The sequence below is a fragment of the Neolamprologus multifasciatus genome, chromosome 5 (assembly GCF_963576455.1).
Source record: "Neolamprologus multifasciatus chromosome 5, fNeoMul1.2, whole genome shotgun sequence".
NCBI lineage: Eukaryota > Metazoa > Chordata > Actinopteri > Cichliformes > Cichlidae > Neolamprologus > Neolamprologus multifasciatus.
The window spans coordinates 37,044,575-37,059,578 of NC_140443.1; the positions used below are offsets into that span (position 1 = coordinate 37,044,575).

The 15,004-nt window shown below is 39.6% G+C and overlaps 2 long non-coding RNA genes across 2 annotated transcripts; both read left to right on the forward strand.

The window, feature by feature from the left end:
- Positions 1–965: 965 nt before the first annotated feature.
- LOC146519260 (uncharacterized) lies at positions 966–3,383 on the forward strand. Its single transcript, XR_014874176.1, has 2 exons — positions 966–2,950; positions 2,985–3,383. It is a non-coding gene; the product is annotated as an uncharacterized LOC146519260 (long non-coding RNA).
- A 2,210-nt stretch (positions 3,384–5,593) lies between these two features.
- LOC146519261 (uncharacterized) lies at positions 5,594–13,543 on the forward strand. Its single transcript, XR_014874177.1, has 2 exons — positions 5,594–5,631; positions 5,769–13,543. It is a non-coding gene; the product is annotated as an uncharacterized LOC146519261 (long non-coding RNA).
- The last annotated feature ends 1,461 nt before the right edge of the window (positions 13,544–15,004 follow it).

Below are 15,004 nucleotides of genomic sequence, written 5' to 3' on the forward strand. Positions count from 1 at the left end.
AGTACGAGAAGTGCGGAAATGAGAGGCTTGTGAAATGGGACGGTCTGGCCGTCGTCGCGCTGCTCAGGTTGCCTAGCAACCATGATACTAACCGCGAGAAACGTTTCATACAGCTTTGTTTGACAGAAATGAGAAAAATGTTTTGTTGTTCATTCATTATTTTATGACATCACTTTGATTAGCTGAGGCTGAGACCACGGGACTGTAAAAACATGATTGTTGGGCTTCATTTCTGTACTGAACAGTCATTTTAAGATTAGTTAGTAAATAACAATTAGCTAATGTTGTTCATGAGACTAAAGTCATCTCACTTTGGTAATGTAAATATAATATGGCCAATATTATATTTATTGTCAGATTATTATGAGATATTACAGCAGTGAGCTTGAACTCTGTGTCAAAGATTCAAGTTGAAGTTATTTATATTTCCTATCACCTTAAATCTTCACTCAAAGACAAGTATCTTTGACAGTGTATATATAGATCAGGGGTCGGCAACCCTAGGCGAAGGGTTAACTGCTGGCACGACCATAGCTGGACTGGCCATCGGGCATACCGGGCATTTGCGCGGTGGGCCGATGATTTTTTTTTTTTTTTGTAACGTTATAAACACTGAAAGGTGGAGGATTGGCCAGATGCTGGTCGGTGTGTAAAAATAACTCAGTTGTTTGTTGGTGGCTATGGTGGAGCTTCCACAGACTCAGTAACATTAGCAAGTGGTGGAGGCCAGCAGGTGGATGAGAGAAAGGGGAGGCAAGAGGAGAGACCCGAGGCGGCCGCCGGTCTGAGTGTCAGGTGAACTGAACTTCAGGTAAGAAGTTATGAGCTGCAGTCTATGTTGGTCAGATATAAACCAAGTTTAGGTGGAGTTTTATTTTTGTTGTGCTGACTTTTTACAGTCAGTTACAATAACTCGTACTGCGTGCTAGCTAGCATGATGGAGTTTCTATTCAGCTGGGTGGGTGCTTTTTTCTATCAAATAACCTAAAAATGACTGACTGCACCTTTAAAAATACTAACTTAAATAAACCAAGATAACCCAGCAGTCCATAGGAAACAATGTGTGCACTATGTCACTAAAGTTATTGTCACTGCAAATGTAAAAGTAAACATAAATGAACCACAGAGGAAGTGACGTGACTTTGAGGACAGATGTGATCAGGTGGAAAGTGCAGAAAGCTGACTGATGTCCATCTGTGGCTGCATTAACTGTTGGCCTGTCCTGTATTAGACATTCAGGGTTTTCTTTGATGAACATTTAGCTCTTATGGCATGAACGTGCTCAGTGCATTATTATTGGCTTTTCTACAGTCTGATATTTGTTTAATAATTGATCGATACAGTGCATCAAATAAGTTGATAAATAAGATGTTAAAAACGTCATCATCATATCAAACATGATCGATTTGGGGGGAGTTTGTTTGGCACATGCTGACTGCATTCTAATTGTAACCAGAACAGGAGGCGAGAGCAGAGAACAAGAGTGCAGCAGTTTGGTGAAAGGAACAGGAAAGGTGAAGAAGAGGAGAGCATCCAAAAGACGAGCAAGAGGACAGTTTCAAAGGAGACATCACGGCACAATAAAAGCTGTAAGAGCAGAGATTCATTCATATCTTTACTATTTCTTCTTTAGCTTTTACTCCCGCTGCTTACAATAAATCAAATATATACAAACAAGAAGAACTCAAACTGCTTTGTTGTTCAGTATAATTCTGTGACTTCAACCTTTAGCTAACGTATAATGTTTGACATTTTATATAAATGTGACTGTAACATATAGTCAATACTATTAAAAAGCTGCTGTTACTGAGTGAAACAAAGATTTCAGGTGTGGATTTAGCCCCAGTGTTTTAAGATCCCAGCAGCGCTCGTATTTATGGCCACATTTTTCAAAGAGACGAGCTTTCTGGGTGCTGACTCAGAGGGACCACTTTAGTTCATTGAAGCTTTAATGCCAGTTTAAGACAATAAACTGGACACGTTTGAATCAAATTGATAATAACAGAGCGATGCTGGACATAAGCAGCTGTGTTAGTGTGACGCCCTGCAGATTTGAAGGAATAAACTTCTGTTCTTACTGAATCTGTAACATTGCCTTGATCTGCCTACATCATTTTTTAAATAGTTTATGTTGTTAAATGAGTTTTGTGTCACTGTGCACAGAGAAAAACTCACCTGATGTAGTGGTAATGCGTTATTCACCACTAGATGGAGACAACCTGGCACAGGTGTTTTCTCTACACACTAAATTTCACACTGAAAAGCCTTGGTGGGAATTTTTGTTTACATAGTAAGCAAAAGAAAAAATGTTAGTTCATAATAAATGGGTAGGGGTGTATAGTAGGGCTGGGTATCGTCACTGATTTCTAGAATCGATTCAATTCCGATTCACAGGGTCCCGAATTGATTCGATCCACGATTCGATTTAATTCGATTCGATTCAATTCGATTTGAATCTGGGAAATTTTGACAGTCAGAAATATTATAATTCAGATCAGTACATTTACATATTTTTGTATCTATAAAAAGGAAGCTGACACACGCAAGACTTTATCAAAGGTGTGAGCGTCACAGCAGATGCCTTTGTGTCAAAGCAACTGAAGATAAAACACAGAAAAACATGAAGGTGATTTTACTGGCCTGGGATTTTATAAAAAATATTCTGCAGTACATCAAAAAAAGAAAGAAAACCATTAATCAACACATGAACATTACATCTGACGTTACAGCGGTTTTATTAGAGACAAGGTTAAGCGTTTTGCATTTTGCATAATTTTAAAAAGTTTAAATTGGTTCAGTATTGAACAGCAGAAATGAGGTTTTCTTTTCGGAAGAATGTAAAAGGGAAAAAAACAGTGGCCGACAGCGCTGTAAACAACGGTAGACTTGTGCGTAACAAGCAAGCGAATATTGAAGAAAAAAGATCTTTAGACGGGAAACTGTTCTTGAAGTACAGAGAGAGAGAGAGAGAGAGAGAGAGAGAGAGAGAGAGAGAGAGAGAGCTGTGCATCGTGGTGGAAGCAAAACAGTAAAAGTCAGAGGGAATTCATGACGATGTTTATGTGAAGGGTAGTTTGGAGATATTGTTTGGAGAGAGATAAAACTAACAGCTTTAGAATCAGTGCAAAAAGGGCGTGAACACAAAGCGCGGACCTGCCGACAGATCAGAATCAGCGAGCTGTCGGCTTTCAGCCCCGACTGTGAGAAAGGCAACATCTCACTGATTCTGATCCGCGGGTCGCGCTGTGTGTTTAGGTCTTTGTGCAGAATCCGTGTTCCTGCTCTCATTTACTGTCTTAGCTGTTTGGTGGTTGTTGAAATTTTGTGAGATTTTACCAGAGATTCTGGCATTTCGGGCAAAATAAATTTTGAAAAAATCGATTCAAGATTTTAATGAATCGATTTTACGTTATCCAAGCCAGAATCGATTTTAATCAATAAATCGATTATAAAAACCCACCCCTAGTGTATAGTCAGTAAAAGCCACCAAGACTCTGCAGAGCTCCAAACCTCCTCTGCCACAGACAGAAGCATCAAAAATGTGTGCTGGGAGCTTCATGGCAGGATTTCTACAGCCAAGTATATCTATATGTATGTGGCCAAGAACCTTGTAGGGCATCTTAGCACAGTTTACTTGTGTCAGCTAGGTCAGCTAGTGGGAGGGCAGAAAGGGCAGCCTTTACATTGTTTTATTGTAGAGTGACAGGAAGTGCCTACGAGCTTCTAATCAGGCAGAAATATTGACAGAAAAATACATTGATGAAAATCAAAGAAGAGAAAATGTATGTGATGTTCCATTTTCCTGAGAGCTGATTGGCTGTGATGACTCCTTCAAGTACTAAATGCTACTTTGTCCTGTTAAGCCTGCTGTCTGTTCTCAGGCCTCCTCCTGTTGCACTGGCATAAATCCATCACCAGAGGGCTCCACTGACCTGCCTGCTGACATCAGACCACACCCCTGTGTCATGTGACCTGGCTGGAGTTGCAAAGCTGGACTCAGACCTGGCCCAGGCAAGTTCAAAGGCAGTTGTGGTAGAGAGAGCAGGGAGTATAGTAGAGCACTGGAAGGATGAGGTGGAAACAGGAAGCGTGTAGATTCAGTGGATTTGGCGTCCTCCATCTGTCTCCATGCTCTCTTTACTGGCCTTCTAAAAATCACTTCTAAAAACCTTTCCTGTAGCTGCTTTTGTTTAAATGTTTAGCATTTAGAATTCAACTTTACTGTCATACATGTCTAAATACAGGGTAACAAAATACAGTTTGCATCTTATCAGTAAGTGCAATAAGAGCAAATATACAGATGTATCGGTGTGAGGTAAACAGATCTACAGAGTGCTATGAATATATCTACAGCAGTGGAAGCGTAGCTCTCTGAACAGACTACAATAGTGAACAGTGTAGGGTGACAGCTGTGGGGGAGGAGCTGTTCCTAAACCTGCTGGTTTTAGTCTGAAGGCTCCTGTAGTGCCTTCTGGAGGGGAGGAGCTGGAGGCAGGATGAGAGGAGTCCCTGAGAATGATGCGTGCTCGGCATAGACATCTCTTCTTGTGGACATCCTCAATGGCAGGAAGTGGAGTCCCTGTGATGCGTTGGGCGGCTTTCACCACCCGCTGCAGTTCCCACACCACACTGTGACACAGTTGGTCAGGATGCTCTCTATCACACAGCGGTAGAAGTTAACCAGTATGTCAGCAGACAGGTGGTTCAGGTGGTCAGAGAGGTCTGTTAACACATAGTGAGTGAGAAAGGTGACTGGAAAGGAAAAACTCAATGCATCATGGGAATCCCCGGCAGCCTACGTCTATTGCAGCATAACTAAGGGAGGATTCAGGGTCACCTGGTCCAGCCCTAACTATATGCTTTAGCAAAAAGGAAAGTTTGAAGCCTAATCTTGAAAGTAGAGATAGTGTCTGTCTCCTGAATCCAAACTGGAAGCTGGTTCCACAGAAGAGGGGCCTGAAAACTGAAGGCTCTGCCTCCCATTCTACTTTTAAATACTCTAGGAACAACAAGTAGGCCTGCAGAGCGAGAGCGAAGTGCTCTAATAGGGTGATATGGTACTACAAGGTCATTAAGATAAGATGGGGCCTGATTATTTAAGACCTTGTATGTGAGGAGCAGGATTTTGAATTCAATTCTGGATTTAACAGGAAGCCAATGAAGGGAAGCCAAAACAGGAGAAATCTGCTCTCTCTTTCTAGTCCCTGTCAGGACTCTTGCTGCAGCATTTTGGATTAGCTGAAGGCTTTTCAGTGAGTTTTTTGGACATCCTGATAATAATGAATTGCAGTCGTCCAGCCTGGAAGTAATAAATGCATGAACTAGTTTTTCAGCGTCACTCTGAGACAGGATATTTCTCATTTTAGAGATGTTGCACAAATGGAAGAAAGCAGTCTTACATATTTGTTTAATATGTGCGTTGAAGGACATGTCCTGGTCAAAAATGACTCCAAGGTTCCTCACAGTGTTACTGGAGGCCAAGGTAATGCCATCCAGAGGAAGAATCTGGTTAGATACCATATTTCTAAGATTTTCAGCGCCGAGTACAATGACCTCAGTTTGATCTGAATTAAGAAGCAGAAAGTTAGTGGCATGAGAATAAGGGGAACACCGATTGTGGAGGAAGACCAGGTGAGCCATCAAATGCCATGATAATATAGCATGCTGTAATGTTACTAAATGATATAACAATATTATACTTATATTATACATATAAGTTACATGTGTGATATTTATATTTGTGCTTTGTCTTTATTGTCTTTCCTCAGGAGAACAATCTCAAATAGATGAAGACCTGGTTAGCATGGTGATTGAGGACTCCCAGCCATTTAGCATTGTGGAGGACGAAGGATTTAAAAGATTTGTTGAATCATTAAATCCTAGCTATGTTCTCCCCACTAAAAGGTCATAAAAGCAGTGAAAATTTAGTTTTTACTGAATAAAATGTGAACAGGCAGGACTGAGGCCTCAGTGTGTAGCTGTCCATACCTCAACGTTACAAAAGCACAACCACTGTCCACACCCCAACCACACCTCACCTCACAGTAAATGATCATTTTCCATACTGCCAGTATAAATATACACAGTATGCTGCCATCACTACAATATAGATGTTTTACACACTCCTTTTGTTGTTGACGTTTACAGGCTGTGTGCAAAAGGCCACACTCTTCAAATTCATGCCAACTAATATTTTTACGTCCAGTAGGTGTCCTACTAGAGCAAATGAAGCTTCGAGAAGCTTTGCGCTGGGGTGAACCAATTGGATGAAAAGCTTCAGTGTTTCATGAAGCTTCATCTGCCCATCACTAATAATATTGATTATTTAAAAAAGCTCCAAAACTAACGCACAGGAAGCCACAAGGTAGACAAACAAAGTGTACAACTTGAAACAGAACAACAGAGTAAAGAGCTGAGGAAAGCTGAGGGCTTAAATACTTGTGCAAGTTTAATAGGAGAGAGGACGCAGCTGGGAGAAACAAGACACAGGTGAATTGAATCAAACAAGTATGACCAGTGGAAGCAAAAGCAAGTGCACAAAAGACTAGAGGTCAACAATATAAAGCAGTAACCAACTAAAGATAGGACACAGAAATGCAGACTTGGCACTAGGAACACAGAATGGCAGGAGAACAGCCTCAAAAAATAAACAAATGAATAAAGAACAGTATATGCAGAAAATAAAGAATAAAGTTAAAAGACAGCGTGGTCTTCAAGAACCCAGAGTACGACACAAAAATGTCGTTTTATTCAAGTGAAGAAAACAATGTAAACCATGTTCATTTTGGTAATAAGTTTGAAAAAAACAACAACTAATAACGGCATAAAAAGATGAAAAACATAGATGGGAACATTTGACAATGGAATTGTAACATTATCAAAACTGATTTTTCAGATATGCAGAGTAGAAGATTATGTGGAGATTCAAATTTTTAACTTGGGTGTGTGTTTGAAATATGCAAATATTGGTTGACATCGTTAACATACTGTTATTATAGATAGGAATATGTATGAAGAGTAGATTCAAAAACTCTATTAACAGAACTATAACCTGTTAGAATCTGACATTTATTTCAGATGTATTCTGTAACTGTTCACAGTCCCAATACTTACAGTGATGACAGAGTGTTTCCAAAAGTGCTCAGTTACAATTTTCAGAAGACTAACATGGAATTTTTGATTTAATATAAACATGTTGAAAGTAATAATTGAAAATTTTGTCTTTGTAGGATCACAGTGATGTATAGATTTCTAATACAGTCCAAGTTTGTCTATGAAAAAACACCAGCAGGCAGGGTATGTGGCAGCTATCCAACGGGAGATTGAGAGGCCAGTGTTGGAGTGTTAAAAACAGCTTGAAATTCTCATGAGTTGTTTGTAAAAGAAAAATCACCATCATAATCCGGCTACCCCTTCGGCGCCAGCTGTGGGCTCAAGGCTGGAGCTGAACAAAACACCCTGATAACGACTGTGTTGAGTCTGTTCCTTCCCATTCTATGCAAGGACACCTGGGTTGGCTGGAAGACTGTTTACTTAGCCTGGCAGGGCGAAGGACACTGTCTCAGCTGAACTATAGACACGCACACACACATACACACTGATATGCACACACTCATCCCCCCTCCCTTTCCAAACGCCTTCGATGCTTGCTTCCTCTTGGGGAACACGGCGGGTCAAAGCCCGCGCTGGAATTGTAGCGCTGGGCAGGATGGCTGCTGTGTTGTTTCGAACTATTCCTCACCCCCTACCCGACCCTGTGGCTTGTCACGTGTTCCATAATGTGCTGTGGACATTCATGTGCTTCTTTTTGTGCAGAGGAGTTTTTTTGTTTCCTGTTCTCATGCTGTCCTCCCAGGAGCCCAGCATGAGTAGAGCTCTTTTTTTTTTTCCTCTTGTACTTTCCCATTGTAGTGTATAATTCAGTGTTTTTCTGTAACGCTACCGATCTCCGACCTGTAACCCCATGTGGTGTCTGTGTTGTGTATGATTGATTGATTGATGTCCTACAACTATCGTATCACTGTGAATGACTAAGACTATAATCGAACTCTCTTCCTTAAACAACGAGAAACATGAAGTGTACTCAGAGCAGATTCGAGCACAGGCTCAGAGTGAAGTTAACAGAAAACGTTCTTTACAACATCATCATCATTTATTTATATAGCACTTTAAAAACACACCTGGTACACCAAAGTGCTGTACAATACAAATATAAATATAGTAATAAAATAGCAAAATCCAGACAAGTATGTGTATGTGATGCAAAAGGTAAATTTAAAGACAAGGCTAGAATGTGTGAATGTTAACTTTAGTTCTACAACTAGGAGCAAAATGCTTTGAACATGGATTACGGTAGTTCATACTTGAGGGAACAGTAACATGATCTGTGGCTGCCGGAGCTTGGCAAGTGAAACAGTGGTGTGAGATGGTGGAGCAGCACTGTGGGACCCATTTTTGTGTTGTTACCTTATGTGTGCCGCTACGGGTCACCTTTTGTGTTTTTTCCACCATATTGAATGAAGTATGAAGGGCTTTGGCTGGACCTGCCCCTTTGACCTAGGTCAGAGCCACGTCACCAGGCTCCTGATTGGTTGTCGCAGCGCGAATTGACGCTGGAGTTCAGATTTTTCCAACTTGAGCAGTAGATGCGATACGCGCGAATGCACAAAATGCAACACAAAAACTGATGCACGTATTTTTATTCGCGCGTCAAACGCGCCAGTGTCGCTACTTTGACGCGGGACCCACAATCGCGCGTCATCGCGCTTTTCCATTGACTCTACATGTAAATCTGACGCTTTGGTCGCGTCTATCGCGTTTGGTGTGAACACACCGTTAGCCTCTTCACTCCTTTTTGTGCTTCCTGTGGACGGGCTCTGGAGCTTTTGCGGGACACAGACCAGGCTGAAGGGTCAGACTCCTCAGGGACATCAAAACAGACAGAAAATTCAGAACAAAGTAATTTTGATATATTACTCACCTTTTGTTCTCTTCATACAGTCTATGCTATTTCAGTTAAATAGCACGTTTATTTACCATGTTGGCTCCGGTTTCTTTTTGTTTGCTTATCCTGTATTCTCGTCTACGTTTAGTAATGGAGAGTGCTTATAACCCTGTTTTGATGTTAAACGTTTTTCATTCAACCATTCAAAGCGCGTCAGGCCTTCAGCTGGGGAGCAAAATTAAAACTCAAGCAACAGAGCTGTCCAGGTAAACCATCACAGGTAACTTTATAAACGAGGATTTGGAAATTATTTTTAAAGTGATCTGGCTTTTATTTTTTGATTTATGGTGTCACAACAAACGGACTTAAAACCGCTAAGAGGGAAAACACTGCCCTTATTTATTAGCCCCGAAATTACAGCCCCTGACCTCCTGAAGCAGGCCGGTGGAGGGACCATATGTCCTGTTGTATCCCGACTGCACAGAGGTGATAAACGTGCCTGGGACAGAAAGGCCATTCCGATTGGCAGACTACAAAGAGGAAATAGGAAAGAACTTCAACAGGATTAATAATGGATTGGATTTATATAGCGCTTTTCAAGGCACCCAAAGCGCTTTACAATGCCACTATTCATTCACTCTCACATTCACACACTGAATTTCTCTTTTCATTTGCCCAGAGAGCCACTTCAAACGAGGTTTGTTAATTTTATATTTTGATGTGTTTACATATACAACAACTAATAATGTGTTTATTTTCTCAGCTCTGATTGCAGAGGATGGTACCTCAGACCCTGACATGGTGATTACATCAAGAAGCACAGCTGAGTTCAACCAGGCAGACACATTGGTGTGTACTTTTTCCCTCCACCATGCCAGAGGCCTGTGAGTGGCCCTGGCAGAGGTGCATGTCCTCTGAGTGCTCTATGTTTTTCTCTATAATATTCATAATTCTGTAACATCCATGGGTGGATTGTTTTCATTGTGTGATTGTATGTTCTTTAAAAAAACAATGAGGTTTTTTTTTTAAACTATTGATGAACTATCTAAATGCCATACAAAGTTGGTAAAAGCTTTGAAAAGTGCATATTTTTCATCTTAGGTCACAGGTGTCGAACTCCAGGCCTCGAGGGCTGGTGTCCTGCAGGTTTTAGATGTGTCCTTGATCCAACAGAGCTGATTTAAATGGCTAAATGACCTCCTCAACATGTCTTGAAGTTCCAGAGGCCTGGTAATGAACTCATCATTAGATTCAGGTGTATTGACCCAGGGTGAGATCTAAACCCTGCAGGACACCGGCCCTCGAGGCCTGGAGTTTGACACCCCTGTCTTAGGTTTTCAAACCACAAGACCAGAGTATCCTAATGATAAACATGCAGAGAAGGAGTTATTTCAGAGCTTGTTCTGCTACACATTAGACTTGGGCAATACAACATTTTTTCATGTCACACATTTTTTTTTTAATTTCAGGGGATATTGATATACATCACGATATAAACGGCTATATTTGTACAAATTAAATGTGCCGTTGCTCATAAGTAAGATGTGAAATCCTCAGAAGCTTGTTTTGATTTAAATATTTATTTCCTGTCATAAGTTCAGACAGACGGATGTATTAACATATTACATCCGTTTCAGATAACTAAGAAAAGGTACATGTTAAAAACTAAATAAAAAGTCAGGGATAAAGATGTCCAGTTTCAAAAGACAACAAACAGCAGATCACTCAGTTGCTTTTTCCATTTAAAAACAAAAAAGATTCTAAAAATAAATCTTAGTTTACAGTAAGTTTTACAGGAGAACAGACATAAAATTGACCAACTTTTTGTCAATATCAAATGAATAAGCTAAGAACTAAAAGCAAATTCTCCTAATCTCTCCTTGTATATTTATGGTTGGTTTAGATGTAAATGGAGCTCGAACATCTCCACGTGTGGCGCTGCTACTTCACTGTGCTGCAGGTAACAAGTAGTGATGTGTCAGTCGCGAACGAAATGGCTCTTAGAGCCGGGTCTTTAACGTGAACGATGCGACCCCGGCACCACACCGTGGTTATATTGACTGCACTCCAGATAAGAACCCGCTACACTCTTTTCTTATTCATTCACACTTTCTCCTTTAACATGGGTTTAACCTAGTAATATCAGTATGATGTCATAGCAGATATAACACCGTCACCCTCCGTCATTACTTTAATTGGAATGTTTCCGTTTCTTTTCTTTTTTTTTGTTGTCGCTCACAGTTTATGTGGTTTCTTTCTTTCTCTTGTCTTTCACTGCTGTGATCACCTACTTCCCCACTCACCTACAAACAACACCCTCTATTTCTCCATATTTTCACACCACGATCACGCAAACACACACGCTCAACGGCAGCACATTTACAACAGCCTCACAGCAAGCACAGACTTACAGGACACATACGCAAGCCACGCTTGTTCATATTAGTGAATAGTCACACACATAGTCAGACTTATGGAGCCTATCACCACACTTTTTTCTCTTTCTATTTACAAACAAGTGATGTTTCCACATTTTCTCCACCCGTCTAAACGAAACACCCAGCTTACATCATTAGACATACACACACAATTATGGGCATGCTGAGGTTTGTCACATGGAATGTAAATGGGGCTGGCACCAGAGGAAAGAGGTTAAAGATATTTAACCAGCTTAAAAAACTACAGGCAGATGTTGTTTTATTACAAGAAACTCACAGACCTGTTACAGGTTTAAACGAACTTAAAACACCTGAGTTTCCTAATGTGTTTGCAGCTTGTTATAATTCTAGACAAAGAGGAGTAGCAATTTTAATACATAAAAATGTTAATTTTACAGTACTCGATACAGTTATAGATCCAGAGGGTAGATTTCTAATTATTAAACTATCAATATTGAACAAAAAACTATGTATTGTAAGTATATATGGTCCAAATGTTGATGAACCCTCATTCTTCCACGGATTTTTTAGTGCACTCTCTGAACACCTTGATTGCACACTCATTCTTGGAGGCGACCTCAACCTTGGACTAAATGAAGAAATGGATAGGCTCAACACAACAGGAACTCAGCGCAATTGGCAATCCACAAATATAATCAAACAGTATATGAGCGACTATGGCCTTTGCGATGCATGGCGCTCCCTTCACCCCACCAGTAAGGAATATACTTTCTTCTCACATGTTCATCACTCCTACTCTCGTCTGGATTATTTTTTGGTCAGCAGCTCACTGCTGAGTGACATTTCAGACACTGAGATTCACCCTATATAGCTGTCAGCGATCATGCTCCTGTATCTTTAACACTAATGCACAAGAATAATACTACGCCAAGTAAAAACTGGAGATTTAACACATCACTACTTAAAGATGAAGACTTTATTAAATATTTTAAAAAGGAATGGATTTCATATTTAGACTTTAATGACACTCCCGGAACATCTGCTTCTGTTCTATGGGAAGCAGGAAAAGCTGTGATGAGAGGTAAAATAATTTCTTTCTCATCACACAAAAAGAAAGAAGAAAACAAAAATATTCAGGAATTAGAAAAAACCATCAAATCCTTAGAAGAAGCCTACGCGTTCCACCAAGATCAAGAAATAATGAACAAAATATGCAAAACAAAACTAGAATTAAATGAAATTATTAATAGAAAAACACAATTCCTTGTACAAAGACTTCGCTTGCAGAATTTTGAACACAGTAACAAATCAGGTCGATTTCTAGCAAACCAGTTAAAAATAAATAAAGAAAAAACAACTATATGTGCTACTAAAGATTTATCGGGGAACACAATATATGACCCTGGAAGAATAAACAACATTTTTAGGGATTTCTATGAAACTTTATATTCACCACAAATAAACCCGTCTAAAAATGAAATTGATTTGTTTCTTGACAACGTAACTCTTCCAAAATTACTAGACAGTCAAGCAATGGCACTGGATTCGCCACTGACGCCAGGTGAACTCCAGGAAGCCCTGATAAGTATGCCCAATAATAAGGCTCCAGGTCCAGACGGCTTTCCTGCAGAATTCTACAAAGAATTCTGGACAATTTTGGCACCAGTATTCCATGGAATGTTGCAGGAAATCAAGAAAAATGGCAGACTACCACCAAATATGAATTCTGCTAACATTAGTCTCCTGCTAAAACCAGGAAAAGACCCTTTATTTCCCTCAAGTTATCGTCCAATATCCCTTATAAATGTAGACCTTAAAATAATCTGCAAAGCTCTCTCAAAGAGATTAGAGAAAATAACCCCCCTCTTAATTCATCCTGACCAAACTGGTTTCATAAAAGGTCGGCACTCCTCAACAAACACTCGTAGATTACTTAATTTAATAGACTACTCATACAATAAAAACATTGAAACCATAATATTATCTCTAGATACAGAAAAAGCATTTGACAGAGTTAACTGGAAATTTTTATTTGCAACTTTACACAAATTTGGTTTTGGAAACTCTTTCATAAATTGGATAAGAATATTATACAATTCCCCAACAGCTCGTATCAGAACAAATGACCAGACATCCTCCAGCTTTTGTCTCCTGAGGGGCACCAGACAGGGATGCCCACTCTCCCCTTCACTTTTTGCAATTTTTATCGAACCTCTAGCAGCAGCATTTAGACAGGCTACAACAATTAAGGGCATAAAATGTAAGAACGTAGAACATAAAATCAGTCTCTATGCGGATAATGTGTTGCTTTTTCTGCAAAACTCACAAATCAACCTCTCTGAGGTAATTACTCTAATAAACTGGTTTTCAAGAGTTTCAGATTATTCAATTAACTGGCCAAAATCTACAGTTCTTCCCATTAACTGCTCCTTCCATAATTCATCTTCTGCCCCACTACAATCTGGAAATATTAAATATTTAGGTATTAATGTTTCTCCTAAGCTTTCAGACTTAATTAAATTAAACCACATCCCACTTCTAAAGAAAGTAGAAGGCGATCTGACTAGATGGAAATCTCTACCCATATCAGTCATGGGAAGGGTCGCCACTATAAAAATGATGATCTTGCCAAAAATAAATTACTTATTTTTAATGATCCCTAACAAACCATCACAAGATTGGTTCAGATCTCTAGATTCACATATTTCTAAATTCCTTTGGTAAGATAAACCCCCGCGCATCAGCTTAAAAAACGCTACAAAGAACCAAGGATAGAGGAGGATTAGATCTGCCTAATTTTCACCAATACTTCTTAGCCAACAGGCTTCAGTTCATCTCCGAATGGTTAAAATGTACCCTCTTAGATGAGCCCTGGCTAGATGTTGAACAGGCACTATGCAATGATCTAGAAATTTCAGACCTACCATTTATTAGCTCAAACATCAAAAGACATGAATGCTTTAAAAGCATCAACATCAGCTTTTCTCTGACAGCATGGTGGGAGTTTCTAAAAATAACGGAGTCTTCATTAATCCCATGCAAACGTACACCTATCTGGAATAACCCTGACATATTACAAAACAATAATATGATTAATTTCCCAGAATGGAGTTGTAAAGGAATTAAATACTTAGAACATATATTAGAGGGAACAGAATTTATTCCATTTGACAGACTAGTTACACAATATGGGATCAACAAGAAAAGATTTTTAGAATATCAACAAATTAAATCCATAGTAAAAAAGAAATTTAACCTCAGTCAAGTTGAATTACAAACACCACCAAGTGTGGTTCAATTTCTTACTCTTAAATCCCCCAAACTATTATCTAAAATATACAGAACACTTTCTAAAATAGATGAATCAATATCCCTTCCTATTGCAAAGTGGGAAGCAGATTTATCAGTCAGCTTAGACCAAAACGTCTGGTCTCAGATTTGCTTAAAAACCTTTAAATTGATTAAAAATCCCAATCTGCAATTAATACAATACAAAATACTGCATAGAGTGCACTTACTATAAAAATCTGCTTCTTAACTCAGATAAAACTGAGGTCATTGTACTCGGCGCTGAAAAGCTTAGAAATATGGTATCTAACCAGATTCTTACTCTGGATGGCATTACCTTGGCCTCCAGTAACACTGTGAGGAACCTTGGAGT